Source organism: Callorhinus ursinus, unplaced genomic scaffold (assembly GCF_003265705.2).
Source record: "Callorhinus ursinus isolate GAN/ISIS: 27379988/994484 unplaced genomic scaffold, GSC_fseal_2.0 scaffold31, whole genome shotgun sequence".
In the NCBI taxonomy this organism is placed as follows: domain Eukaryota; kingdom Metazoa; phylum Chordata; class Mammalia; order Carnivora; family Otariidae; genus Callorhinus; species Callorhinus ursinus.
Window position 1 is genome coordinate 10,265,474 of NW_027397093.1, and position 8,239 is coordinate 10,273,712.

At 42.3% G+C, this 8,239-nt stretch overlaps 1 protein-coding gene and 1 long non-coding RNA gene across 2 annotated transcripts in view; one reads left to right on the forward strand and one right to left on the reverse strand.

Annotated features, from left to right (window-relative positions):
- Positions 1–730, forward strand: part of LOC112807667 (uncharacterized) — a 1,380-nt gene extending 650 nt beyond the window's left edge. The window contains exon 2 of the long non-coding RNA XR_003204135.2: positions 310–730. This is a non-coding gene — a long non-coding RNA (uncharacterized lncRNA). The remainder of the gene's footprint in view (positions 1–309) is intronic.
- LRMDA (leucine rich melanocyte differentiation associated) overlaps positions 1–8,239 on the reverse strand; it is a 1,074,443-nt gene that overhangs the window by 908,856 nt on the left and 157,348 nt on the right. The window lies entirely within an intron of this gene.

Below are 8,239 nucleotides of genomic sequence, written 5' to 3' on the forward strand. Positions count from 1 at the left end.
TGTGTGTGTGTGTGTGTGTGTGTGTGTGTGTGTGTGTGTGTGTGTGTAGCCTAGCATGGCCTAGCATGGAGCCTACTTAAAGAAGTAGTTTGAAAAGAAAAGTGAGATTATAAAATTTTCCACACACACTCATCAACAGTCATGACTACTAGATGTGACAGAGATTAAGCCACTGAGAGCCACTTGGAAGATTTCTTGGGACTCTGACATCTCTTCTGGAAATTCAACATTACCAGGCCCTGGAGATCTCAGTTTGGGGAAATGCCTAGCCATTGCAAGATAACTCTTCATGTTGTCCTTGCTTTCCAGAAACCCAGTTAGAGAAGACATCTTGGTTTTTGCATCTTTCCCAAAAGCCAGAGAAGTGAGACTGGCTCCTGAATCTATGATAGTCCTTGAAAGAGTAGGGAAGGGGAAGGATTCCCACCCCCCGTCCAGCGCCATCACCAGCAATCCCACCATTCCCATATACACAAGCCCGAGTGCAATGCAACAGAACCAGCAGGTTCCACCTTCATAATGAGCCAGAGACTGGCCAGCCCAGCGAGGAAGAAATGCAGCAGGAGGCGCCATGGGTCTGACAGCCCCACAAAAAGGGATCATCCTGGGCTCAGTCCTTCCATCAGGCAACTTTTAACTTGGAACCTAAAAATGAAAAAGTGCCTTTGTTTAAAACCCTCCTGAAGTTTCTGATCACGATGATTTATGTAAATAAAATGTTAAATTAAAATGTAGGTGTTAATAAAATCACACATATGATGGAATGGCTGTTCTTTTTAAAACTGATCTGCAATAAATTTTCTAAATTCTGATTGCAGGTGATTCAGGCCTTGAAAGCTTTGCCAACAATAGCCAGCAGAGGTCTATTACTGAAGTGGTATTAATATAGCTATCATCACCAATTCAAAGCAGATAATAAAGGACTGACACATTTATTATCATTATTAATTAACAGTTTTCTGAGATGGAATTAAATCAATATGCTGCTCTGATATCATTTTAACTAGTTATGCAAATCAAACATTTAGAGCCCATGAACAGATATAAATGCCATTCAAAATTCACTTCACACTTATTACTGTAATATCAGAACTTTCAGGCTTTGCTAGTAAAAAAAAAAAAAGGACTTAATGCTCATTTAATTACGCTCAGACATAAAGCTTATGGAATGAAAGTTGAAATAGCTGATTAGTTAGGAAGTCGTAGTAAGGCTATAACACTCGGATAGACAATGAGATAATAATGTGAAAACGTGGGGCTCTGCACAGAGTGGTTCTGGCAGATCCTATTAAAAAGAACAATGACATGTGTAGGAGAATATGTTTTAAAATTACGAAGTTGAGAACCCTTTCTTAAGTCCAAAAAGGAGAAAGGGAGGGAGAGGAGAGAAAAAAAGAGAAAAAGGCTGGGTTGGCGGGGGTGGGGGGAGGAACCTACAACTAGTCATTTATAAAACAGAAAACTACCAGGTTCAATTGCCCAACATTTCTTCCGAACTAGACCATGATGCTGACGGTGACTACAGAGTTCTTTTCATGCAGAATGCTAACTATGCTTTCCTGCTTTTCTTATCTGATGAGCAGAGGTCTCTCTCCACACCCAGGACAGCTATCTACAGAGTCATATTGAGTCAGAGTTCTCGGCTTCTGAGTCCAACAAGGGCAAGACAGGATGCAAGAGATCTGGCACTTAGTGATCTGGGTTACTCATTTGCAAAAGCAGCTGAGCCCCTAAAGATGGGCTGCACTAAAAACTCTACCAGAGGGATCGGAACGGCCTCCAACTCTGGCTTTGTGGACAACGAGAAGGCTGCTCGCTGTCTTGGGGGATTGAAGGCAGTGATGCCAAGAAGCAGTGTGCAAAGAATCAGTGACTTTCCTGGATCCCTCCACTACTCAGGTGGCCTTCTGGAAACCAGCTAGCATGTCCACAGTCAGGAGTTCTGATGGGCCAGGGCTCTGAGGTCAGGTCAAGGACAAATTTAAGGCCCAGGAAGGAGCAGCCAAACACTTTGGCTTTGGCTTGCTGCCAGGAGCTTATGTTTGGGGCATTTTTATGAAAAGGATGGAAATGTTTCTACAGTGTAAGTCAGTCTGGGCAGTACCTCTCACTCTTCCTTTTTCTCTAAATCCTATTTCTATCTTCACGGGGAGGAGTGGACTTGACTTTCAGGGCAATCCATCTCAGAGCCAGAAAACGCATAGTACATATACCAACAGAAAATGTGGTGCCAGTGTTCTGCTGTGACCTAAAAGGAACAATATAAAAATAAGAGAATGAAATGTTATTATCCTTTCTGCACCTTCCACCCCCAAACTCATTAGCATCTTAACATTCCTAAAGCTCAAGTCACAGACCAGTATCCACTGTTGTATTGCCATTTTCCATGGAATTTTACAAACAAAAAAAATTGTAAAGAGTTAAAACTTTGTCCACCAGGATTCTGCTGTGCGAGGTGGAAAACGTACCTATCAGTATGAGTAGTGGTGGGCACGGGGCAACACACAAAGAAAAGACTGGAAGGTGTACAAGAAAATACTTAATAGTCTACTCAGAGTAGTCTGGTTAATGGGTGATATTTTATCATCTTCTTTGTGCTTTATTTTCCCAATCTTAATATGTCCATTCTTCCCATGAAGAATATTTACCGAGGGCCAGCCACTGGCCAGGCACTGTATAGGATGCTAGAAACTCGACCATCAAGACAGACAAGGTCCTACCCTCTCAATGAGAACAACCTAATAGGGGAGGCAGAGAATTAATCAATCAATGGCACAGGTGATGATTTGTGTGATTTACAGGGGGGGAAAAAAGGATTTACAAACCTGTTACTGCTACTTAATTAAGATTCTACACATCTTTCCGGGTCTTGAATAAATTTGAAGTCTCCCAGTTTGGAGTGTTCGTATCTTCCCAAAATGGGAAGCAAGCCTATAGCATGTGCCTGAGGCTTGAGAAATCACTACACTATCTACTTTCTAATGGTAGAAGTAGAAGACTTCTATCCATAGCCAAGATCCAAGCATCTAGATAAACTGCTTTGGTGGTTAGCTGAGTTGGCCCTTCAACCCTCTCCATTCTGATGCTCACCAAGATTTTTACAGACTATTACCCAAAGATAACAGATCTGAGGCCCTCTACATCACCTGTGGCCGTCAGTCCACCCTCCCCCCTTTTATATTGACTGTCCTGGAACAGCCAGACTCAACAATCCCATCTGTGGACCAAACCTTCTCCACTTCTGACTTTCCAACAGCCTAAAACATGGAGCAAATTTGCCATAAATCATCCTCTTTAAATACATTAGATTTTCATTAAAAACTCATCTTTTTCCATATCTTCAAATATCTGGAGAATACAGAACTCAGAATACTATTATAGTGGAGAAAGGCTCTAAGGAAAATCCTTAGTTGCTGCCTCCAGTCTACTCACCTCCCTTTTTTTTAATTCAACCTCTGGCTCAGGAATAATATGGAAATATATTTGTATGATGACTAATACGTAGATATGGCTATATCTGAGGATGAATGTTAAGACCTCATAGGTAGGTAAAACACATAGATAACAAAATACAAGCTCACCCTGGTAGGTAACTGTAGGTGGCAAATGGGAAACAGTGTTTGCAACCACGAGGTCATGAACCAATGGAGCCCCACTTGCCAAGGAGGTAAGACCAGTGAGGGAAGCATCCAACTATAATAAGGAAACCATTCCCTCGATTCAAGGAACAGTATCAGTGGCAGTAAATTAGGGACAAAGCTCAATGACTGGTGCACTAACTAGGACAGCCACCCAAGATGGGACTGGAGAAAACCAGGCTGGGTTGTTGTGGACAATGCAGAAAAGCGAACCCTCCAACCCCAGCCTGTTTACCTCCCGCATCGGTCAGCACAATCAAGCAACGGTCAGGCCATTTCACTCCAGATTCCCCCCCCCTTCCATGGCTGGGGATACCCGGGGAACCTATGGTTATCCAGGGAAAGCCATGGTCAGTGGAGGGCTCTCTGCCTCTGATTCCCTGTTTGCACTGCAGTGTGCCAAGCACTGGGTTTTAAGACACATCCTCAGAACAAGAGGTAAGGTAAAAACATCCAAAACTTCATGGAGCCCACTGACCCCATTCCTTAAACCCTTTCCAAGGGGACCTTCCTCCCTAGCAGCTTAGCAAGATGCTTCCCACCTCATGTGAAAGACCACAGCTCTTCCCTCCTTGTGCCACCTATAGTCTCTCTCCTGGTCCTCCCTCTACCTGGTCTTCAGCCCTACCTTCTCTGCCCAAGAACATTTCTTTGGCCTCCTCAGCACCAGAAATCACTCAAGGTTAAAAGCAGCAAGAAAACCTTCAACTTGTCCAAGGCCTGAGAGGAGGAGTGGTGGTGGTTATCACATGGGACAGTCAAGGTCAACTGGTTCTCCCCTCTTTGGCGCTGCTCTGAGTGGTTGAGGTATGTCTGTACACAGACACAGAGGCAGGTGGGAAGCAGCTAAAACAGACCATCACCTCCTCTTTAAGCTGTCTACAGGAAATAAAAGTACACCATATACAAAAGAAAAGCACAGGATTTCTCTAAATTTCCCTCTGTGAGGCTCTTCTGAAAGTTGGAACTTTGCCTGGAGAAGGCAAAGAATGGGGGACGATGGGAGGAGAGAAGAGGAACCACTGAAGTCGTTTATACAGAGGAGAGGGGGCAGATATGTGTTATTTTATAAGCCTAGAAAAAAAAATTAAGCTACAGCAAGAGGTCACAAGTCAGAAGTTTTCTGAAGCTGAGCGAAGTTGTAAGGAACCAAGGAAGATTACAACTACTTTTTTGAGGTAGCTGGTGCCTTCCCAACTCTGCCTCCAAGCCCACCCTACCCTGATCCATTGCAGTCCAGGCTGGAGTCAGGGGTAAACCTCCTCCAGGGAGGCAGTGCTGCGCATTGGATATAAACATGAACTCCAATACCAGTTGCACAAGTCACCTAAAAACTCTGCGCCTCAGTTTCCTCAGTCTTGGAAATGAGAATAGCAATAATCCTATCTCAGAGGTTTGCTACCAGGATTAAATACAGTTGGTACATGTAAAGGTTCAGAACAGTGCTTATATATGGCAAGCACTCAACACACCACTAATACCATCAGCAGCAGCATCCCCGTCATCTCAGAAAGGTCCATCCCACTAGAGGTTTACCCTTCGGCAACGACCCTGCCATCACAGCTGGAGTGCCCAGAGTCTGCAAAGCTCCCAGGCTTGAGAGTAGCTATGTAACCTTCACACAGGATTATCCTGACCAAACCCATGAATGTGCAAACGTCCATGAATAAGATCACTTGAAAGCAATTTTGAGGACTTGGTCCTTCGACACTTTACATAACCAATTTATAATAATGGAGCACTGTTTTTTCTTATGGCCCACCGGTCTCCTGGATTGTTATTAGTGCTGCCTTGGTTAGGACGCTGCAATATGATCCTCTGACTAGAAATACTGGCATAATTTATTGCATTATTACTCCTCTGAACTGAAAGCAATTAATTACCTGGAGCAGGATGCACAAGTGAAAATTTATCAGAGGGAAGTGATGAAAAATGTGCCCACTGCTTTAAAATAATAGGTGCTTAATGGTTTTTTTGTTTGCTGGCTAATCTCAGGCATCTTATAAACAACTCCAGCTCAGTTATCAGTTGTGAATTCTGCCCCCACCCCCTCCTTTTTTGCCCCCTTATATTATTCTATCATCCCGTATCTTCCCTTGAGGACAGGAAGAAACATTTAAGATATTCACTTAAAAGCAGAAGGGAGACTCCATTCCTCTTCTGCGTGGTACAATTATTAATATAACATGGAAATACATGATAAAATATATTTGTATGTTTATCACCCATGTTGGTAGCACAAATTTATCTGCCTGACTGACGTCTCCTTCTATCAGAGCGTTTTATTTTAAAACTTCTAAAACTCAGGCTGGATGAAAAGACATTCTACGGGACATGTGTATGTGAACTATTGTCTCCAGCACCTTGTAAGTGACTTTCATATAACCTGCATCTCAAAATCCTCAAATATGGTCTCCGAGAATGTTTTCCACCAAGCACTTTCCTCTTCTCCTATTACCGTCATCGACCGAGATCCAGAAAGAAAGAGGAAACAGGGCCAATAATGTGTTATTGTATTATTTATAAATTTCATGCACATGTGAAAGATAGGAATAGGGCTAAATTCATCATATTTGTTCCTACTTTTCAGAATTATTCACATCTGTATGATTCCGTAATTGTTTCTTCTATAAAGTTATTGGAGTAATTTTGCTCCGTATATTCCCGATCAATTCCCCCTCTCAAGGGCACAGTTGAAAAGTGATATTTGAAAACGGCCTCTGATAGATTGCATGGTTAGTCAGCAGCAGAGACAAACAACCTAATCCAGCACAAATTAGTTCAGCTGCCAGCAATAGTTTTATACAAAGATGTAAATTATGTTGTCAAAATCGGTCGCTTTCTAGCTTGCTGCTCAGCTAACAAGAAACCACTTTGGCTGATAAAGATGAACACTAAGCTTCCCTCTCTTACAAATTTGCAAATCTGCCATTTCAGCATTCTGTTAGCCACAAACAAACAGCTAGCTATAATTGCTTCTTTTCTTCCACGGTGGTATTTTTCCCCCTCTGGCTGTTCCTTCCAGGCTGCTCTTGAAAACAACAACAACAACAAAGCTCAAAAGCACAACAATAAACACCCTCAGACAGGAATTTAGGGAAAAGCTGGCTCTGCGCACACCCATCCCTCCCACCGCATCACTTCCCTCCCCACAGAGCCACCAGCCTGGCCCAGTCGCCCACGGTGCTGGCGGCCGGCAGACCCTGACAATGTCACTACCCAGTACTGCTGTCTAAAGGACTGTGAGGGCAGGGAAAAATTCTTGGCTTAAATGGAAATGGAAATATTCTTACAGCTTTGAACAAGGATTGCCTTTGACAGTAGCCCATCCATTCTTCTTTATTTTACAAGCTCCCATTGCAGGGAACAGAGGGGAGCAAGGCATACTTTCAAGGGGCCTAAGCCGAAAGCTCCACCAGGCTGCCTGTGCTCAACTGGAATCAGATAGATCTTATGCTGGACTGCAAATAATAATGCATTATAACAGTAATTATACCCAGCATAAGTCAAATAAATAAATTATAAATTACAATTACCCTTTAAAGTTGCTAGTCTCACTGTTTGCTTTACAATTAACTGCAGGTGCTTCTGCATGTTTTATCATGGTCCCAAAGTTATATATTTGAAAGAATGGTACAGATGATTCCTGTTTATTTGTTAAATTAAAGCATTGTTGGTAAAATTACGGCTTAATTAATATTATGGGTACTGTATAACAAAATAGTTTACCTTGTACATAATTTATTTCCACATGCATATCTCAGCCCAGACCCATTACAGCTCTAAGGCAGCTAAAATAAAATATTCCTCCTTTGCTGGCATTTTTCTAAATAGCAGTTCACTAAATCAATATTATTCACTTGGTATTTTTAAAAGCAGTGTATCTTAATAATTACACAGCATTAGAGTAGGCAATAATTTTACTTGCTAAGCATATTAAATTTAGCAAACCATCAGTCAAACAGTTTGTTCCTTCTCAGAATGGGTAAGCAGTGAGTGAGTTTGGAATCATGTTCCTTTGGTATAAATGTCACACAGAGTTTAAGAATGCATCTGTGACTCCCTAAGCCAGCCCAGTACTATATATCTTTATTAGTTTCAGTGGTCAGTGCAGTGACCAGTTGTTTATTCTCATTACTCAAGACAAGGTGAGCCACTCGGTAGTGGCTGCAATCAGAGCTAAAAACATATGACTTTGCAAAAAGTAAAAACTGTAGACAAGACTACATGCACCATGGCCTGCATGCCTGCTTATAACAGGGGGCTTGGGGGAAGGAAAGAAGATAATTAAACCCAACACACACCATTTTGGGTGCAGGAGCATTTGATCTGTCTTGGCCCTCTTATCTTTGGGATCTCTTGCATCTTTTCATTCTTCCTAATTCACTGTAAAACATCATTAATTTCATATCTATCTTGTCTGGGTTCATGTCTGCATTTATTCTTTCTCAAGCTCACACAAAACACTTTATGAACCTTCCTCTTCCTACACGATCCCCCGCGAAGAAAACGAACCCACTAACAAAATCAAACTCCATTCTTTCTCATAAACACACACACACACACACACACACACACACACACACACACACACACACACA